The sequence below is a fragment of the Phalangium opilio genome, unplaced genomic scaffold (assembly GCF_054372755.1).
Source record: "Phalangium opilio isolate 3A_F unplaced genomic scaffold, DU_Popi_V2 ptg000352l_1, whole genome shotgun sequence".
NCBI lineage: Eukaryota > Metazoa > Arthropoda > Arachnida > Opiliones > Phalangiidae > Phalangium > Phalangium opilio.
Window position 1 is genome coordinate 8,136,991 of NW_028324228.1, and position 19,299 is coordinate 8,156,289.

The 19,299-nt window shown below is 46.6% G+C and overlaps 14 non-coding genes across 14 annotated transcripts; all 14 read right to left on the bottom strand.

Moving 5' to 3' along the window:
• Nucleotides 1–1,682: 1,682 nt before the first annotated feature.
• On the bottom strand, nucleotides 1,683–1,755 carry TRNAN-GUU (transfer RNA asparagine (anticodon GUU)). Its single transcript has one exon. It is a non-coding gene; the product is annotated as a tRNA-Asn (tRNA).
• A 1,099-nt stretch (nucleotides 1,756–2,854) lies between these two features.
• On the bottom strand, nucleotides 2,855–2,927 carry TRNAN-GUU (transfer RNA asparagine (anticodon GUU)). The gene has a single exon. It is a non-coding gene; the product is annotated as a tRNA-Asn (tRNA).
• Nucleotides 2,928–3,735: 808 nt separating this feature from the next.
• TRNAS-GCU (transfer RNA serine (anticodon GCU)) lies at nucleotides 3,736–3,808 on the bottom strand. The gene has a single exon. It is a non-coding gene; the product is annotated as a tRNA-Ser (tRNA).
• A 367-nt stretch (nucleotides 3,809–4,175) lies between these two features.
• On the bottom strand, nucleotides 4,176–4,248 carry TRNAN-GUU (transfer RNA asparagine (anticodon GUU)). Its single transcript has one exon. It is a non-coding gene; the product is annotated as a tRNA-Asn (tRNA).
• Nucleotides 4,249–5,493: 1,245 nt separating this feature from the next.
• TRNAN-GUU (transfer RNA asparagine (anticodon GUU)) lies at nucleotides 5,494–5,566 on the bottom strand. The gene has a single exon. It is a non-coding gene; the product is annotated as a tRNA-Asn (tRNA).
• Nucleotides 5,567–6,812: 1,246 nt separating this feature from the next.
• TRNAT-GGU (transfer RNA threonine (anticodon GGU)) lies at nucleotides 6,813–6,885 on the bottom strand. Its single transcript has one exon. It is a non-coding gene; the product is annotated as a tRNA-Thr (tRNA).
• Nucleotides 6,886–10,037: 3,152 nt separating this feature from the next.
• Nucleotides 10,038–10,110, bottom strand: TRNAN-GUU (transfer RNA asparagine (anticodon GUU)). Its single transcript has one exon. It is a non-coding gene; the product is annotated as a tRNA-Asn (tRNA).
• Nucleotides 10,111–10,624: 514 nt separating this feature from the next.
• On the bottom strand, nucleotides 10,625–10,697 carry TRNAN-GUU (transfer RNA asparagine (anticodon GUU)). The gene has a single exon. It is a non-coding gene; the product is annotated as a tRNA-Asn (tRNA).
• A 1,101-nt stretch (nucleotides 10,698–11,798) lies between these two features.
• Nucleotides 11,799–11,871, bottom strand: TRNAN-GUU (transfer RNA asparagine (anticodon GUU)). Its single transcript has one exon. It is a non-coding gene; the product is annotated as a tRNA-Asn (tRNA).
• Nucleotides 11,872–12,385: 514 nt separating this feature from the next.
• Nucleotides 12,386–12,458, bottom strand: TRNAN-GUU (transfer RNA asparagine (anticodon GUU)). Its single transcript has one exon. It is a non-coding gene; the product is annotated as a tRNA-Asn (tRNA).
• A 1,686-nt stretch (nucleotides 12,459–14,144) lies between these two features.
• Nucleotides 14,145–14,217, bottom strand: TRNAN-GUU (transfer RNA asparagine (anticodon GUU)). The gene has a single exon. It is a non-coding gene; the product is annotated as a tRNA-Asn (tRNA).
• A 1,686-nt stretch (nucleotides 14,218–15,903) lies between these two features.
• On the bottom strand, nucleotides 15,904–15,976 carry TRNAN-GUU (transfer RNA asparagine (anticodon GUU)). Its single transcript has one exon. It is a non-coding gene; the product is annotated as a tRNA-Asn (tRNA).
• A 1,688-nt stretch (nucleotides 15,977–17,664) lies between these two features.
• On the bottom strand, nucleotides 17,665–17,737 carry TRNAN-GUU (transfer RNA asparagine (anticodon GUU)). The gene has a single exon. It is a non-coding gene; the product is annotated as a tRNA-Asn (tRNA).
• Nucleotides 17,738–18,251: 514 nt separating this feature from the next.
• TRNAN-GUU (transfer RNA asparagine (anticodon GUU)) lies at nucleotides 18,252–18,324 on the bottom strand. Its single transcript has one exon. It is a non-coding gene; the product is annotated as a tRNA-Asn (tRNA).
• Between the last annotated feature and the right edge of the window lie 975 nt (nucleotides 18,325–19,299).

The window sequence follows — 19,299 nt, forward strand, 5'->3', positions numbered from 1 at the left end:
AAATTAAATGGTCGTCAGGTATTGTGGAAAAACTTTGGCTTTTTACGTTACATTTGAGACTTCACAACACTGCTCCCGGGTGGGCTCGAACCACCAACCTTAAGCTTAACATCCGAACACGGTAACCATGGAGCCAAGGAAGCTCAGAAATGAAATGGTCGTCAGGTATTGTGGAAAAACTTTGATTTTACGTCACATCTGAGACCTCACAACACCGCTCACGGATGGGCTCGAACCACCAACCTTTCGGTTAACAGCCGAACGCGCTAACCATTGCGCCACGGAAGCCCAAAAATTAAATGTTCGTCAGTTATTTTTAAAAAACTCTGAATTTTACGTTACATCTAAGACCTCACAACACCGCTCCCAGATGGGCTCGAACCACCAACCTTTCGGTTAACAGCCGACGGCGTTAACCATTGCGCAACGGAAGCCCAAAGATTAAATGTTCGTCAGGTATTGTGGAAAAACTTTGGATTTTTACGTTACATGTGAAAATTCACAACACCGCTCCCGGGTGGGCTCGAACCACCAACCTTTCGTTTAACAGCCGAACGCGCTAACCATTGCGCCACGGAAGCTCAAAAATTAAATGGTCGTCAGGTATTGTGGAAAAACTTTGGCATTTGACATTACGTTTGAGATCTCACAACACGGCAGCCGGGTGGGCTCGAACCACCAACCTTTTGGTTAACATCCGAACGCGCTAACCTTCGAGCCAAGGAAGCTCAGAAATGAAATGGTCGTCAGGTATTGTGGAAAAACTCTGACTTTTTACGTCACATCAGAGACTTCAAAACACCGCTCCCGGATGGGCTCGAACCACAAACCTTTTGAATAACAGCTGAACGCGCTAACCATTGCGCCACGGAAGCCCAAAAATCAAATGTTCGTCAGATATTTTTAAAAAACTCTGAATTTTACGTTACATCTAAGACCTCACAACACCGCTCTCGGATGGGCTCGAACCACCAACCTTTCGGTTAACAGCCGACGGCGTTAACCATTGCGCAACGGAAGCCCAAGGATTAAATGTTCGTCAGGTATTGTGGAAAAACTTTGGATATTTACGTTACATGTGAGATTTCACAACACCGCTCCCGGGTGGGCTCGAACCACCAACCTATTAGTTAACAGCCGAACGCGCTAACCATTGAGCCACGGAAGCCCAAAAATTAAATGGTCGTCAGGTATTGTGGAAAAACTTTGGCTTTTTACGTTACATTTGAGACTTCACAACACTGCTCCCGGGTGGGCTCGAACCACCAACCTTAAGCTTAACATCCGAACACGCTAACCATGGAGCCAAGGAAGCTCAGAAATGAAATGGTCGTCAGGTATTGTGGAAAAACTTTGGCTTTTTACGTTACATTTGAGACTTCACAACACTGCTCCCGGGTGGGCTCGAACCACCAACCTTAAGCTTAACATCCGAACACGTTAACCATGGAGCCAAGGAAGCTCAGAAATGAAATGGTCGTCAGGTATTGTGGAAAAACTCTGAATTTTACGTTACATCTAAGACCTGACAACACCGCTCCCGGATGGGCTCGAACCACCAATCTTTCGGTTAACAGCCGACGGCGTTAACCATTGCGCAACGGAAGCCCAAAGATTAAATGTTCGTCAGGTATTGTGGAAAAACTTTGGATTTTTACGTTACATGTGAGATTTCACAACACCGCTCCCGGGTGGGCTCGAACCACCAACCTTTCGGTTAACAGCCGAACGCGCTAACCATTGCGCCACGGAAGCTCAAAAATTAAACGGTCGTCAGGTATTGTGGAAAAACTTTGGCTTTTTACGTTACATTTGAGACTTCACAACACTGCTCCCGGGTGGGCTCGAACCACCAACCTTAAGCTTAACATCCGAACACGCTAACCATGGAGCCAAGGAAGATCAGAAATGAAATGGTCGTCAGGTATTGTGGAAAAACTTTGACTATTTACGTCACATCTGAGACTTCACAACACCGCTCCCGGATGGGCTCGAACCACCAACCTTTCGGTTAACAGCCGAACGCGCTAACCATTGCGCCACGGAAGCCCAAAAATTAAATGTTCGTCAGTTATTTTTAAAAAACTCTGAATTTTACGTTACATCTAAGACCTCACAACACCGCTCCCGGATGGGCTCGAACCACCAACCTTTCGGTTAACAGCCGACCGCGCTAACCATTGCGCCACGGAAGCCCAAAGATTAAATGTTCGTCAGGTATTTTTAAAAAACTCTGAATTTTACGTTACATCTAAGACCTCACAACACCGCTCCCGGATGGGCTCGAACCACCAACCTTTCGGTTAACAGCCGACGGCGTTAACCATTGCGCAACGGAAGCCCAAAGATTAAATGTTCGTCAGGTATTGTGGAAAAACTTTGGATTTTTACGTTACCTGTGAGATTTCACAACTCCGCTCCCGGGTGGGCTCGAACCACCAACCTATTAGTTAACAGCCGAACGCGCTAACCATTGAGCCACGGAAGCCCAAAAATTAAATGGTCGTCAGGTATTGTGGAGAAACTTTGGCTTTTTACGTTACATTTGAGACTTCACAACACTGCTCCCGGGTGGGCTCGAACCACCAACCTTAAGCTTAACATCCGAACACGCTAACCATGGAGCCAAGGAAGCCCAAAAATTAAATGTTCGTCAGTTATTTTTAAAAAACTCTGAATTTTACGTTACATCTAAGACCTCACAACACGGTCCCGGGTGGGCTCGAACCACCAACCTTTCGGTTAACAGCCGAACGCGCTAACCATTGCGCCACGGAAGCTCAAAAATTAAATGGTCGTCAGGTATTGTGGAAAAACTTTGGCATTTGACATTACGTTTGAGATCTCACAACACCGCTCCCGGGTGGGCTCGAACCACCAACCTTTCGGTTAACAGCCGAACGCGCTAACCATTGCGCCACGGAAGCTCAAAAATTAAACGGTCGTCAGGTATTGTGGAAAAACTTTGGCTTTTTACGTTACATTTGAGACTTCACAACACGGCAGCCGGGTGGGCTCGAAACACCAACCTTTTGGTTAACATCCGAACGCGCTAACCTTCGAGCCAAGGAAGCTCAGAAATGAAATGGTCGTCAGGTATTGTGGAAAAACTCTGACTTTTTACGTCACATCAGAGACTTCAAAACACCGCTCCCGGATGGGCTCGAACCACAAACATTTTGAATAACAGCTGAACGCGCTAACCATTGCGCCACGGAAGCCCAAAAATTAAATGTTCGTCAGATATTTTTAAAAAACTCTGAATTTTACGTTACATCTAAGACCTCACAACACCGCTCCCGGATGGGCTCGAACCACCAACCTTTCGGTTAACAGCCGACGGCGTTAACCATTGCGCAACGGAAGTCCAAAGATTAAATGTTCGTCAGGTATTGTGGAAAAACTTTGGATTTTTACGTTACCTGTGAGATTTCACAACTCCGCTCCCGGGTGGGCTCGAACCACCAACCTATTAGTTAACAGCCGAACGCGCTAACCATTGAGCCACGGAAGCCCAAAAATTAAATGGTCGTCAGGTATTGTGGAAAAACTTTGGCTTTTTACGTTACATTTGAGACTTCACAACACTGCTCCCGGGTGGGCTCGAACCACCAACCTTAAGCTTAACATCCGAACACGCTAACCATGGAGCCAAGGAAGCTCAGAAATGAAATGGTCGTCAGGTATTGTGGAAAAACTTTGACTTTTTACGTCACATCTGAGACTTCACAACACCGCTCCCGGATGGGCTCGAACCACCAAACTTTCGGTTAGCAGCCGAACGCGCTAACCATTGCGCCACGGAAGCCCAAAAATTAAATGTTCGTCAGTTATTTTTAAAAAACTCTGAATTTTACGTTACATCTAAGACCTCACAACACCGCTCCCGGATGGGCTCGAACCACCAACCTTTCGGTTAACAGCCGACGGCGTTAACCATTGCGCAACGGAAGCCCAAAGATTAAATGTTCGTCAGGTATTGTGGAAAAACTTTGGATTTTTACGTTACATGTGAGATTTCACAACACCGCTCCCGGGTGGGCTCGAACCACCAACCTTTCGGTTAACAGCCGAACGCGCTAACCATTGCGCCAGGGAAGCTCAAAAATTAAATGGTCGTCAGGTATTGTGGAAAAACTTTGGCATTTGACATTACGTTTGAGATCTCACAACACCGCTCCCGGGTGGGCTCGAACCACCAACCTTTCGGTTAACAGCCGAACGCGCTAACCATTGCGCCACGGAAGCCCAAAAATTAAACGGTCGTCAGGTATTGTGGAAAAACTTTGGCTTTTTACGTTACATTTGAGACTTCACAACACGGCAGCCGGGTGGGCTCGAACCACCAACCTTTTGGTTAACATCCGAACGCGCTAACCTTCGAGCCAAGGAAGCTCAGAAATGAAATGGTCGTCAGGTATTGTGGAAAAACTCTGACTTTTTACGTCATATCAGAGACTTCAAAACACCGCTCCCGGATGGGCTCGAACCACAAACCTTTTGAATAAGAGCTGAACGCGCTAACCATTGCGCCACGGAAGCCCAAAAATTAAATGTTCGTCAGATATTTTTAAAAAACTCTGAATTTTACGTTACATCTAAGACCTCACAACACCGCTCCCGGATGGGCTCGAACCACCAACCTTTCGTTAACAGCCGACGGCGTTAACCATTGCGCAACGGAAGCCCTAAGATTAAATGTTCGTCAGGTATTGTGGAAAAACTTTGGATTTTTACGTTACGTGTGAGATTTCACAACTCCGCTCCCGGGTTGGCTCGAACCACCAACCTATTAGTTAACAGCCGAACGCGCTAACCATTGAGCCACGGAAGCCCAAAAATTAAATGGTCGTCAGGTATTGTGGAAAAACTTTGGCTTTTTACGTTACATTTGAGACTTCACAACACTGCTCCCGGGTGGGCTCGAACCACCAACCTTAAGCTTAACATCCGAACACGCTAACCATGGAGCCAAGGAAGCTCAGAAATGAAATGGTCGTCAGGTATTGTGGAAAAACTTTGATTTTACGTCACATCTGAGACCTCACAACACCGCTCACGGATGGGCTCGAACCACCAACCTTTCGGTTAACAGCCGAACGCGCTAACCATTGCGCCACGGAAGCCCAAAAATTAAATGTTCGTCAGTTATTTTTAAAAAACTCTGAATTTTACGTTACATCTGAGACCTCACAACACCGCTCCCAGATGGGCTCGAACCACCAACCTTTCGGTTAACAGCCGACGGCGTTAACCATTGCGCAACGGAAGCCCAAGGATTAAATGTTCGTCAGGTATTGTGGAAAAACTTTGGATATTTACGTTACATGTGAGATTTCACAACACCGCTCCCGGGTGGGCTCGAACCACCAACCTTTCGGTTAACAGCCGAACGCGCTAACCATTGCGCCAGGGAAGCTCAAAAATTAAATGGTCGTCAGGTATTGTGGAAAAACTTTGGCATTTGACATTACGTTTGAGATCTCACAACACCGCTCCCGGGTGGGCTCGAACCACCAACCTTTCGGTTAACAGCCGAACGCGCTAACCATTGCGCCACGGAAGCCCAAAAATTAAACGGTCGTCAGGTATTGTGGAAAAACTTTGGCTTTTTACGTTACATTTGAGACTTCACAACACGGCAGCCGGGTGGGCTCGAACCACCAACCTTTTGGTTAACATCCGAACGCGCTAACCTTCGAGCCAAGGAAGCTCAGAAATGAAATGGTCGTCAGGTATTGTGGAAAAACTCTGACTTTTTACGTCACATCAGAGACTTCAAAACACCGCTCCCGGATGGGCTCGAACCACAAACCTTTTGAATAAGAGCTGAACGCGCTAACCATTGCGCCACGGAAGCCCAAAAATTAAATGTTCGTCAGATATTTTTAAAAAACTCTGAATTTTACGTTACATCTAAGACCTCACAACACCGCTCCCGGATGGGCTCGAACCACCAACCTTTCGGTTAACAGCCGACGGCGTTAACCATTGCGCAACGGAAGCCCTAAGATTAAATGTTCGTCAGGTATTGTGGAAAAACTTTGGATTTTTACGTTACGTGTGAGATTTCACAACTCCGCTCCCGGGTTGGCTCGAACCACCAACCTATTAGTTAACAGCCGAACGCGCTAACCATTGAGCCACGGAAGCCCAAAAATTAAATGGTCGTCAGGTATTGTGGAAAAACTTTGGCTTTTTACGTTACATTTGAGACTTCACAACACTGCTCCCGGGTGGGCTCGAACCACCAACCTTAAGCTTAACATCCGAACACGCTAACCATGGAGCCAAGGAAGCTCAGAAATGAAATGGTCGTCAGGTATTGTGGAAAAACTTTGATTTTACGTCACATCTGAGACCTCACAACACCGCTCACGGATGGGCTCGAACCACCAACCTTTCGGTTAACAGCCGAACGCGCTAACCATTGCGCCACGGAAGCCCAAAAATTAAATGTTCGTCAGTTATTTTTAAAAAACTCTGAATTTTACGTTACATCTAAGACCTCACAACACCGCTCCCAGATGGGCTCGAACCACCAACCTTTCGGTTAACAGCCGACGGCGTTAACCATTGCGCAACGGAAGCCCAAGGATTAAATGTTCGTCAGGTATTGTGGAAAAACTTTGGATATTTACGTTACATGTGAGATTTCACAACACCGCTCCCGGGTGGGCTCGAACCACCAACCTTTCGGTTAACAGCCGAACGCGCTAACCATTGCGCCAGGGAAGCTCAAAAATTAAATGGTCGTCAGGTATTGTGGAAAAACTTTGGCATTTGACATTACGTTTGAGATCTCACAACACCGCTCCCGGGTGGGCTCGAACCACCAACCTTTCGGTTACCAGCCGAACGCGCTAACCATTGCGCCACGGAAGCCCAAAAATTAAACGGTCGTCAGGTATTGTGGAAAAACTTTGGCTTTTTACGTTACATTTGAGACTTAATAACACGGCAGCCGGGTGGGCTCGAACCACCAACCTTTTGGTTAACATCCGAACGCGCTAACCTTCGAGCCAAGGAAGCTCAGAAATGAAATGGTCGTCAGCTATTGTGGAAAAACTCTGACTTTTTACGTCACATCAGAGACTTCAAAACACCGCTCCCGGATGGGCTCGAACCACAAACCTTTTGAATAAGAGCTGAACGCGCTAACCATTGCGCCACGGAAGCCCAAAAATTAAATGTTCGTCAGATATTTTTAAAAAACTCTGAATTTTACGTTACATCTAAGACCTCACAACACCGCTCCCGGATGGGCTCGAACCACCAACCTTTCGGTTAACAGCCGACGGCGTTAACCATTGCGCAACGGAAGCCCTAAGATTAAATGTTCGTCAGATATTGTGGAAAAACTTTGGATTTTTACGTTACCTGTGAGATTTCACAACTCCGCTCCCGGGTTGGCTCGAACCACCAACCTATTAGTTAACAGCCGAACGCGCTAACCATTGAGCCACGGAAGCCCAAAAATTAAATGGTCGTCAGGTATTGTGGAAAAACTTTGGCTTTTTACGTTACATTTGAGACTTCACAACACTGCTCCCGGGTGGGCTCGAACCACCAACCTTAAGCTTAACATCCGAACACGGTAACCATGGAGCCAAGGAAGCTCAGAAATGAAATGGTCGTCAGGTATTGTGGAAAAACTTTGATTTTACGTCACATCTGAGACCTCACAACACCGCTCACGGATGGGCTCGAACCACCAACCTTTCGGTTAACAGCCGAACGCGCTAACCATTGCGCCACGGAAGCCCAAAAATTAAATGTTCGTCAGTTATTTTTAAAAAACTCTGAATTTTACGTTACATCTAAGACCTCACAACACCGCTCCCAGATGGGCTCGAACCACCAACCTTTCGGTTAACAGCCGACGGCGTTAACCATTGCGCAACGGAAGCCCAAAGATTAAATGTTCGTCAGGTATTGTGGAAAAACTTTGGATTTTTACGTTACATGTGAAAATTCACAACACCGCTCCCGGGTGGGCTCGAACCACCAACCTTTCGTTTAACAGCCGAACGCGCTAACCATTGCGCCACGGAAGCTCAAAAATTAAATGGTCGTCAGGTATTGTGGAAAAACTTTGGCATTTGACATTACGTTTGAGATCTCACAACACGGCAGCCGGGTGGGCTCGAACCACCAACCTTTTGGTTAACATCCGAACGCGCTAACCTTCGAGCCAAGGAAGCTCAGAAATGAAATGGTCGTCAGGTATTGTGGAAAAACTTTGGATTTTTACGTTACCTGTGAGATTTCACAACTCCGCTCCCGGGTTGGCTCGAACCACCAACCTATTAGTTAACAGCCGAACGCGCTAACCATTGAGCCACGGAAGCCCAAAAATTAAATGGTCGTCAGGTATTGTGGAAAAACTTTGGCTTTTTACGTTACATTTGAGACTTCACAACACTGCTCCCGGGTGGGCTCGAACCACCAACCTTAAGCTTAACATCCGAACACGGTAACCATGGAGCCAAGGAAGCTCAGAAATGAAATGGTCGTCAGGTATTGTGGAAAAACTTTGATTTTACGTCACATCTGAGACCTCACAACACCGCTCACGGATGGGCTCGAACCACCAACCTTTCGGTTAACAGCCGAACGCGCTAACCATTGCGCCACGGAAGCCCAAAAATTAAATGTTCGTCAGTTATTTTTAAAAAACTCTGAATTTTACGTTACATCTAAGACCTCACAACACCGCTCCCAGATGGGCTCGAACCACCAACCTTTCGGTTAACAGCCGACGGCGTCAACCATTGCGCAACGGAAGCCCAAAGATTAAATGTTCGTCAGGTATTGTGGAAAAACTTTGGATTTTTACGTTACATGTGAAAATTCACAACACCGCTCCCGGGTGGGCTCGAACCACCAACCTTTCGTTTAACAGCCGAACGCGCTAACCATTGCGCCACGGAAGCTCAAAAATTAAATGGTCGTCAGGTATTGTGGAAAAACTTTGGCATTTGACATTACGTTTGAGATCTCACAACACGGCAGCCGGGTGGGCTCGAACCACCAACCTTTTGGTTAACATCCGAACGCGCTAACCTACGAGCCAAGGAAGCTCAGAAATGAAATGGTCGTCAGGTATTGTGGAAAAACTCTGACTTTTTACGTCACATCAGAGACTTCAAAACACCGCTCCCGGATGGGCTCGAACCACAAACCTTTTGAATAACAGCTGAACGCGCTAACCATTGCGCCACGGAAGCCCAAAAATTAAATGTTCGTCAGATATTTTTAAAAAACTCTGAATTTTACGTTACATCTAAGACCTCACAACACCGCTCTCGGATGGGCTCGAACCACCAACCTTTCGGTTAACAGCCGACGGCGTTAACCATTGCGCAACTGAAGCCCAAAGATTAAATGTTCGTCAGGTATTGTGGAAAAACTTTGTATTTTTACGTTACCTGTGAGATTTCACAACTCCGCTCCCGGGTGGGCTCGAACCACCAACCTATTAGTTAACAGCCGAACGCGCTAACCATTGAGCCACGGAAGCCCAAAAATTTAATGGTCGTCAGGTATTGTGGAAAAACTTTGGCTTTTTACGTTACATTTGAGACTTCACAACACTGCTCCCGGGTGGGCTCGAACCACCAACCTTAAGCTTAACATCCGAACAAGCTAACCATGGAGCCAAGGAAGCTCAGAAATGAAATGGTCGTCAGGTATTGTGGAAAAACTTTGGCTTTTTACGTTACATTTGAGACTTCACAACACTGCTCCCGGGTGGGCTCGAACCACCAACCTTAAGCTTAACATCCGAACACGCTAACCATGGAGCCAAGGAAGCTCAGAAATGAAATGGTCGTCAGGTATTATGGAAAAACTCTGAATTTTACGTTACATCTAAGACCTGACAACACCGCTCCCGGATGGGCTCGAACCACCAATCTTTCGGTTAACAGCCGACGGCGTTAACCATTGCGCAACGGAAGCCCAAAGATTAAATGTTCGTCAGGTATTGTGGAAAAACTTTGGATTTTTACGTTACATGTGAGATTTCACAACACCGCTCCCGGGTGGGCTCGAACCACCAACCTTTCGGTTAACAGCCGAACGCGCTAACCATTGCGCCACGGAAGCTCAAAAATTAAACGGTCGTCAGGTATTGTGGAAAAACTTTGGCTTTTTACGTTACATTTGAGACTTCACAACACTGCTCCCGGGTGGGCTCGAACCACCAACCTTAAGCTTAACATCCGAACACGCTAACCATGGAGCCAAGGAAGATCAGAAATGAAATGGTCGTCAGGTATTGTGGAAAAACTTTGACTTTTTACGTCACATCTGAGACTTCACAACACCGCTCCCGGATGGGCTCGAACCACCAACCTTTCGGTTAACAGCCGAACGCGCTAACCATTGCGCCACGGAAGCCCAAAAATTAAATGTTCGTCAGTTATTTTTAAAAAACTCTGAATTTTACGTTACATCTAAGACCTCACAACACCGCTCCCGGATGGGCTCGAACCACCAACCTTTCGGTTAACAGCCGACGGCTTTAACCATTGCGCAACGGAAGCCCAAAGATTAAATGTTCGTCAGGTAATGTGGAAAAACTTTGGATTTTTACGTTACATGTGAGATTTCACAACACCGCTCCCGGGTGGGCTCGAACCACCAACCTTTCGGTTAACAGCCGAACGCGCTAACCATTGCGCCACGGAAGCTCAAAAATTAAATGGTCGTCAGGTATTGTGCAAAAACTTTGGCATTTGACATTACGTTTGAGATCTCACAACACCGCTCCCGGGTGGGCTCGAACCACCAACCTTTCTGTTAACAGCCGAACGCGCTAACCATTGCGCCACGGAAGCTCAAAAATTAAACGGTCGTCAGGTATTGTGGAAAAACTTTGGCTTTTTACGTTACATTTGAGACTTCACAACACGGCAGCCGGGTGGGCTCGAACCACCAACCTTTTGGTTAACATCCGAACGCGCTAACCTTCGAGCCAAGGAAGCTCAGAAATGAAATGGTCGTCAGGTATTGTGGAAAAACTCTGACTTTTTACGTCATATCAGAGACTTCAAAACACCGCTCCCGGATGGGCTCGAACCACAAACCTTTTGAATAAGAGCTGAACGCGCTAACCATTGCGCCACGGAAGCCCAAAAATTAAATGTTCGTCAGATATTTTTAAAAAACTCTGAATTTTACGTTACATCTAAGACATCACAACACCGCTCCCGGATGGGCTCGAACCACCAACCTTTCGGTTAACAGCCGACGGCGTTAACCATTGCGCAACGGAAGCCCTAAGATTAAATGTTCGTCAGGTATTGTGGAAAAATTTTGGATTTTTACGTTACCTGTGAGATTTCACAACTCCGCTCCCGGGTTGGCTCGAACCACCAACCTATTAGTTAACAGCCGAACGCGCTAACCATTGAGCCACGGAAGCCCAAAAATGAAATGGTCGTCAGGTATTGTGGAAAAACTTTGGCTTTTTACGTGACATTTGAGACTTCACAACACTGCTCCCGGGTGGGCTCGAACCACCAACCTTAAGCTTAACATCCGAACACGCTAACCATGGAGCCAAGGAAGCTCAGAAATGAAATGGTCGTCAGGTATTGTGGAAAAACTCTGAATTTTACGTTACATCTAAGACCTCACAACACCGCTCCCGGATGGGCTCGAACCACCAATCTTTCGGTTAACAGCCGACGGCGTTAACCATTGCGCAACGGAAGCCCAAAGATTAAATGTTCGTCAGGTATTGTGGAAAAACTTTGGATTTTTACGTTACATGTGAGATTTCACAACACCGCTCCCGGGTGGGCTCGAACCACCAACCTTTCGGTTAACAGCCGAACGCGCTAACCATTGCGCCACGGAAGCTCAAAAATTAAACGGTCGTCAGGTATTGTGGAAAAACTTTGGCTTTTTACGTTACATTTGAGACTTCACAACACTGCTCCCGGGTGGGCTCGAACCACCAACCTTAAGCTTAACATCCGAACACGCTAACCATGGAGCCAAGGAAGATCAGAAATGAAATGGTCGTCAGGTATTGTGGAAAAACTTTGACTTTTTACGTCACATCTGAGACTTCACAACACCGCTCCCGGATGGGCTCGAACCACCAACCTTTCGGTTAACAGCCGAACGCGCTAACCATTGCGCCACGGAAGCCCAAAAAATAAATGTTCGTCAGTTATTTTTAAAAAACTCTGAATTTTACGTTACATCTAAGACCTCACAACACCGCTCCCGGATGGGCTCGAACCACCAACCTTTCGGTTAACAGCCGACGGCGTTAACCATTGCGCAACGGAAGCCCAAAGATTAAATGTTCTTCAGGTAATGTGGAAAAACTTTGGATTTTTACGTTACATGTGAGATTTCACAACACCGCTCCCGGGTGGGCTCGAACCACCAACCTTTCGGTTAACAGCCGAACGCGCTAACCATTGCGCCACGGAAGCTCAAAAATTAAATGTTCGTCAGGTATTGTGCAAAAACTTTGGCATTTGACATTACGTTTGAGATCTCACAACACCGCTCCCGGGTGGGCTCGAACCACCAACCTTTCTGTTAACAGCCGAACGCGCTAACCATTGCGCCACGGAAGCTCAAAAATTAAACGGTCGTCAGGTATTGTGGAAAAACTTTGGCTTTTTACGTTACATTTGAGACTTCACAACACGGCAGCCGGGTGGGCTCGAACCACCAACCTTTTGGTTAACATCCGAACGCGCAAACCTTCGAGCCAAGGAAGCTCAGAAATGAAATGGTCGTCAGGTATTGTGGAAAAACTCTGACTTTTTACGTCATATCAGAGACTTCAAAACACCGCTCCCGGATGGGCTCGAACCACAAACCTTTTGAATAAGAGCTGAACGCGCTAACCATTGCGCCACGGAAGCCCAAAAATTAAATGTTCGTCAGATATTTTTAAAAAACTCTGAATTTTACGTTACATCTAAGACCTCACAACACCGCTCCCGGATGGGCTCGAACCACCAACCTTTCGGTTAACAGCCGACGGCGTTAACCATTGCGCAACGGAAGCCCTAAGATTAAATGTTCGTCAGGTATTGTGGAAAAACTTTGGATTTTTACGTTACCTGTGAGATTTCACAACTCCGCTCCCGGGTTGGCTCGAACCACCAACCTATTAGTTAACAGCCGAACGCGCTAACCATTGAGCCACGGAAGCCCAAAAATTAAATGGTCGTCAGGTATTGTGGAAAAACTTTGGCTTTTTACGTTACATTTGAGACTTCACAACACTGCTCCCGGGTGGGCTCGAACCACCAACCTTAAGCTTAACATCCGAACACGCTAACCATGGAGCCAAGGAAGCTCAGAAATGAAATGGTCGTCAGGTATTGTGGAAAAACTTTGATTTTACGTCACATCTGAGACCTCACAACACCGCTCACGGATGGGCTCGAACCACCAACCTTTCGGTTAACAGCCGAACGCGCTAACCATTGCGCCACGGAAGCCCAAAAATTAAATGTTCGTCAGTTATTTTTAAAAAACTCTGAATTTTACGTTACATCTAAGACCTCACAACACCGCTCCCAGATGGGCTCGAACCACCAACCTTTCGGTTAACAGCCGACGGCGTTAACCATTGAGCCACGGAAGCCCTAAAATTAAATGGTCGTCAGGTATTGTGGAAAAACTTTGGCTTTTTACGTTACATTTGAGACTTCACAACACTGCTCCCGGGTGGGCTCGAACCACCAACCTTAAGCTTAACATCCGAACACGCTAACCATGGAGCCAAGGAAGCTCAGAAATGAAATGGTCGTCAGGTATTGTGGAAAAACTTTGGCTTTTTACGTTACATTTGAGACTTCACAACACTGCTCCCGGGTGGGCTCGAACCACCAACCTTAAGCTTAACATCCGAACACGCTAACCATGGAGCCAAGGAAGCTCAGAAATGAAATGGTCGTCAGGTATTGTGGAAAAACTCTGAATTTTACGTTACATCTAAGAGCTCACAACACCGCTCCCGGATGGGCTCGAACCACCAATCTTTCGGTTAACAGCCGACGGCGTTACCCATTGCGCAACGGAAGCCCAAAGATTAAATGTTCGTCAGGTATTGTGGAAAAACTTTGGATTTTTACGTTACATGTGAGATTTCACAACACCGCTCCCGGGTGGGCTCGAACCACCAACCTTTCGGTTAACAGCCGAACGCGCTAACCATTGCGCCACGGAAGCTCAAAAATTAAATGGTCGTCAGGTATTGTGGAAAAACTTTGGCTTTTTACGTTACATTTGAGACTTCACAACACTGCTCCCGGGTGGGCTCGAACCACCAACCTTAAGCTTAACATCCGAACACGGTAACCATGGAGCCAAGGAAGCTCAGAAATGAAATGGTCGTCAGGTATTGTGGAAAAACTTTGATTTTACGTCACATCTGAGACCTCACAACACCGCTCACGGATGGGCTCGAACCACCAACCTTTCGGTTAACAGCCGAACGCGCTAACCATTGCGCCACGGAAGCCCAAAAATTAAATGTTCGTCAGTTATTTTTAAAAAACTCTGAATTTTACGTTACATCTAAGACCTCACAACACCGCTCCCAGATGGGCTCGAACCACCAACCTTTCGGTTAACAGCCGACGGCGTCAACCATTGCGCAACGGAAGCCCAAAGATTAAATGTTCGTCAGGTATTGTGGAAAAACTTTGGATTTTTACGTTACATGTGAAAATTCACAACACCGCTCCCGGGTGGGCTCGAACCACCAACCTTTCGTTTAACAGCCGAACGCGCTAACCATTGCGCCACGGAAGCTCAAAAATTAAATGGTCGTCAGGTATTGTGGAAAAACTTTGGCATTTGACATTACGTTTGAGATCTCACAACACGGCAGCCGGGTGGGCTCGAACCACCAACCTTTTGGTTAACATCCGAACGCGCTAACCTTCGAGCCAAGGAAGCTCAGAAATGAAATGGTCGTCAGGTATTGTGGAAAAACTCTGACTTTTTACGTCACATCAGAGACTTCAAAACACCGCTCCCGGATGGGCTCGAACCACAAACCTTTTGAATAACAGCTGAACGCGCTAACCATTGCGCCACGGAAGCCCAAAAATTAAATGTTCGTCAGATATTTTTAAAAAACTCTGAATTTTACGTTACATCTAAGACCTCACAACACCGCTCTCGGATGGGCTCGAACCACCAACCTTTCGGTTAACAGCCGACGGCGTTAACCATTGCGCAACGGAAGCCCAAAGATTAAATGTTCGTCAGGTATTGTGGAAAAACTTTGTATTTTTACGTTACCTGTGAGATTTCACAACTCCGCTCCCGGGTGGGCTCGAACCACCAACCTATTAGTTAACAGCCGAACGCGCTAACCATTGAGCCACGGAAGCCCAAAAATTTAATGGTCGTCAGGTATTGTGGAAAAACTTTGGCTTTTTACGTTACATTTGAGACTTCACAACACTGCTCCCGGGTGGGCTCGAACCACCAACCTTAAGCTTAACATCCGAACACGCTAACCATGGAGCCAAGGAAGCTCAGAAATGAAATGGTCGTCAGGTATTGTGGAAAAACTTTGGCTTTTTACGTTACATTTGAGACTTCACAACACTGCTCCCGGGTGGGCTCGAACCACCAACCTTAAGCTTAACATCCGAACACGCTAACCATGGAGCCAAGGAAGCTCAGAAATGAAATGGTCGTCAGGTATTATGGAAAAACTCTGAATTTTACGTTACATCTAAGACCTGACAACACCGCTCCCGGATGGGCTCGAACCACCAATCTTTCGGTTAACAGCCGACGGCGTTAACCATTGCGCAACGGAAGCCCAAAGATTAAATGTTCGTCAGGTATTGTGGAAAAACTTTGGATTTTTACGTTACATGTGAGATTTCACAACACCGCTCCCGGGTGGGCTCGAACCACCAACCTTTCGGTTAACAGCCGAACGCGCTAACCATTGCGCCACGGAAGCTCAAAAATTAAACGGTCGTCAGGTATTGTGGAAAAACTTTGGCTTTTTACGTTACATTTGAGACTTCACAACACTGCTCCCGGGTGGGCTCGAACCACCAACCTTAAGCTTAACATCCGAACACGCTAACCATGGAGCCAAGGAAGATCAGAAATGAAATGGTCGTCAGGTATTGTGGAAAAACTTTGACTTTTTACGTCACATCTGAGACTTCACAACACCGCTCCCGGATGGGCTCGAACCACCAACCTTTCGGTTAACAGCCGAACGCGCTAACCATTGCGCCACGGAAGCCCAAAAATTAAATGTTCGTCAGTTATTTTTAAAAAACTCTGAATTTTACGTTACATCTAAGACCTCACAACACCGCTCCCGGATGGGCTCGAACCACCAACCTTTCGGTTAACAGCCGACGGCTTTAACCATTGCGCAACGGAAGCCCAAAGATTAAATGTTCGTCAGGTAATGTGGAAAAACTTTGGATTTTTACGTTACATGTGAGATTTCACAACACCGCTCCCGGGTGGGCTCGAACCACCAACCTTTCGGTTAACAGCCGAACGCGCTAACCATTGCGCCAAGGAAGCTCAAAAATTAAATGGTCGTCAGGTATTGTGCAAAAACTTTGGCATTTGACATTACGTTTGAGATCTCACAACACCGCTCCCGGGTGGGCTCGAACCACCAACCTTTCTGTTAACAGCCGAACGCGCTAACCATTGCGCCACGGAAGCTCAAAAATTAAACGGTCGTCAGGTATTGTGGAAAAACTTTGGCTTTTTACGTTACATTTGAGACTTCACAACACGGCAGCCGGGTGGGCTCGAACCACCAACCTTTTGGTTAACATCCGAACGCGCTAACCTTCGAGCCAAGGAAGCTCAGAAATGAAATGGTCGTCAGGTATTGTGGAAAAACTCTGACTTTTTACGTCATATCAGAGACTTCAAAACACCGCTCCCGGATGGGCTCGAACCACAAACCTTTTGAATAAGAGCTGAACGCGCTAACCATTGCGCCACGGAAGCCCAAAAATTAAATGTTCGTCAGATATTTTTAAAAAACTCTGAATTTTACGTTACATCTAAGACATCACAACACCGCTCCCGGATGGGCTCGAACCACCAACCTTTCGGTTAACAGCCGACGGCGTTAACCATTGCGCAACGGAAGCCCTAAGATTAAATGTTCGTCAGGTATTGTGGAAAAACTTTGGATTTTTACGTTACCTGTGAGATTTCACAACTCCGCTCCCGGGTTGGCTCGAACCACCAACCTATTAGTTAACAGCCGAACGCGCTAACCATTGAGCCACGGAAGCCCAAAAATGAAATGGTCGTCAGGTATTGTGGAAAAACTTTGGCTTTTTACGTGACATTTGAGACTTCACAACACTGCTCCCGGGTGGGCTCGAACCACCAACCTTAAGCTTAACATCCGAACACGCTAACCATGGAGCCAAGGAAGCTCAGAAATGAAATGGTCGTCAGGTATTGTGGAAAAACTCTGAATTTTACGTTACATCTAAGACCTCACAACACCGCTCCCGGATGGGCTCGAACCACCAATCTTTCGGTTAACAGCCGACGGCGTTAACCATTGCGCAACGGAAGCCCAAAGATTAAATGTTCGTCAGGTATTGTGGAAAAACTTTGGATTTTTACGTTACATGTGAGATTTCACAACACCGCTCCCGGGTGGGCTCGAACCACCAACCTTTCGGTTAACAGCCGAACGCGCTAACCATTGCGCCACGGAAGCTCAAAAATTAAACGGTCGTCAGGTATTGTGGAAAAACTTTGGCTTTTTACGTTACATTTGAGACTTCACAACACTGCTCCCGGGTGGGCTCGAACCACCAACCTTAAGCTTAACATCCGAACACGCTAACCATGGAGCCAAGGAAGATCAGAAATGAAATGGTCGTCAGGTATTGTGGAAAAACTTTGACTTTTTACGTCACATCTGAGACTTCACAACACCGCTCCCGGATGGGCTCGAACCACCAACCTTTCGGTTAACAGCCGAACGCGCTAACCATTGCGCCACGGAAGCCCAAAAAATAAATGTTCGTCAGTTATTTTTAAAAAACTCTGAATTTTACGTTACATCTAAGACCTCACAACACCGCTCCCGGATGGGCTCGAACCACCAACCTTTCGGTTAACAGCCGACGGCGTTAACCATTGCGCAACGGAAGCCCAAAGATTAAATGTTCTTCAGGTAATGTGGAAAAACTTTGGATTTTTACGTTACATGTGAGATTTCACAACACCGCTCCCGGGTGGGCTCGAACCACCAACCTTTCGGTTAACAGCCGAACGCGCTAACCATTGCGCCACGGAAGCTCAAAAATTAAATGTTCGTCAGGTATTGTGCAAAAACTTTGGCATTTGACATTACGTTTGAGATCTCACAACACCGCTCCCGGGTGGGCTCGAACCACCAACCTTTCTGTTAACAGCCGAACGCGCTAACCATTGCGCCACGGAAGCTCAAAAATTAAACGGTCGTCAGGTATTGTGGAAAAACTTTGGCTTTTTACGTTACATTTGAGACTTCACAACACGGCAGCCGGGTGGGCTCGAACCACCAACCTTTTGGTTAACATCCGAACGCGCAAACCTTCGAGCCAAGGAAGCTCAGAAATGAAATGGTCGTCAGGTATTGTGGAAAAACTCTGACTTTTTACGTCATATCAGAGACTTCAAAACACCGCTCCCGGATGGGCTCGAACCACAAACCTTTTGAATAAGAGCTGAACGCGCTAACCATTGCGCCACGGAAGCCCAAAAATTAAATGTTCGTCAGATATTTTTAAAAAACTCTGAATTTTACGTTACATCTAAGACCTCACAACACCGCTCCCGGATGGGCTCGAACCACCAACCTTTCGGTTAACAGCCGACGGCGTTAACCATTGCGCAACGGAAGCCCTAAGATTAAATGTTCGTCAGGTATTGTGGAAAAACTTTGGATTTTTACGTTACCTGTGAGATTTCACAACTCCGCTCCCGGGTTGGCTCGAACCACCAACCTATTAGTTAACAGCCGAACGCGCTAACCATTGAGCCACGGAAGCCCAAAAATTAAATGGTCGTCAGGTATTGTGGAAAAACTTTGGCTTTTTACGTTACATTTGAGACTTCACAACACTGCTCCCGGGTGGGCTCGAACCACCAACCTTAAGCTTAACATCCGAACACGCTAACCATGGAGCCAAAGAAGCTCAGAAATGAAATGGTCGTCAGGTATTGTGGAAAAACTTTGATTTTACGTCACATTTGAGACCTCACAACACCGCTCACGGATGGGCTCGAACC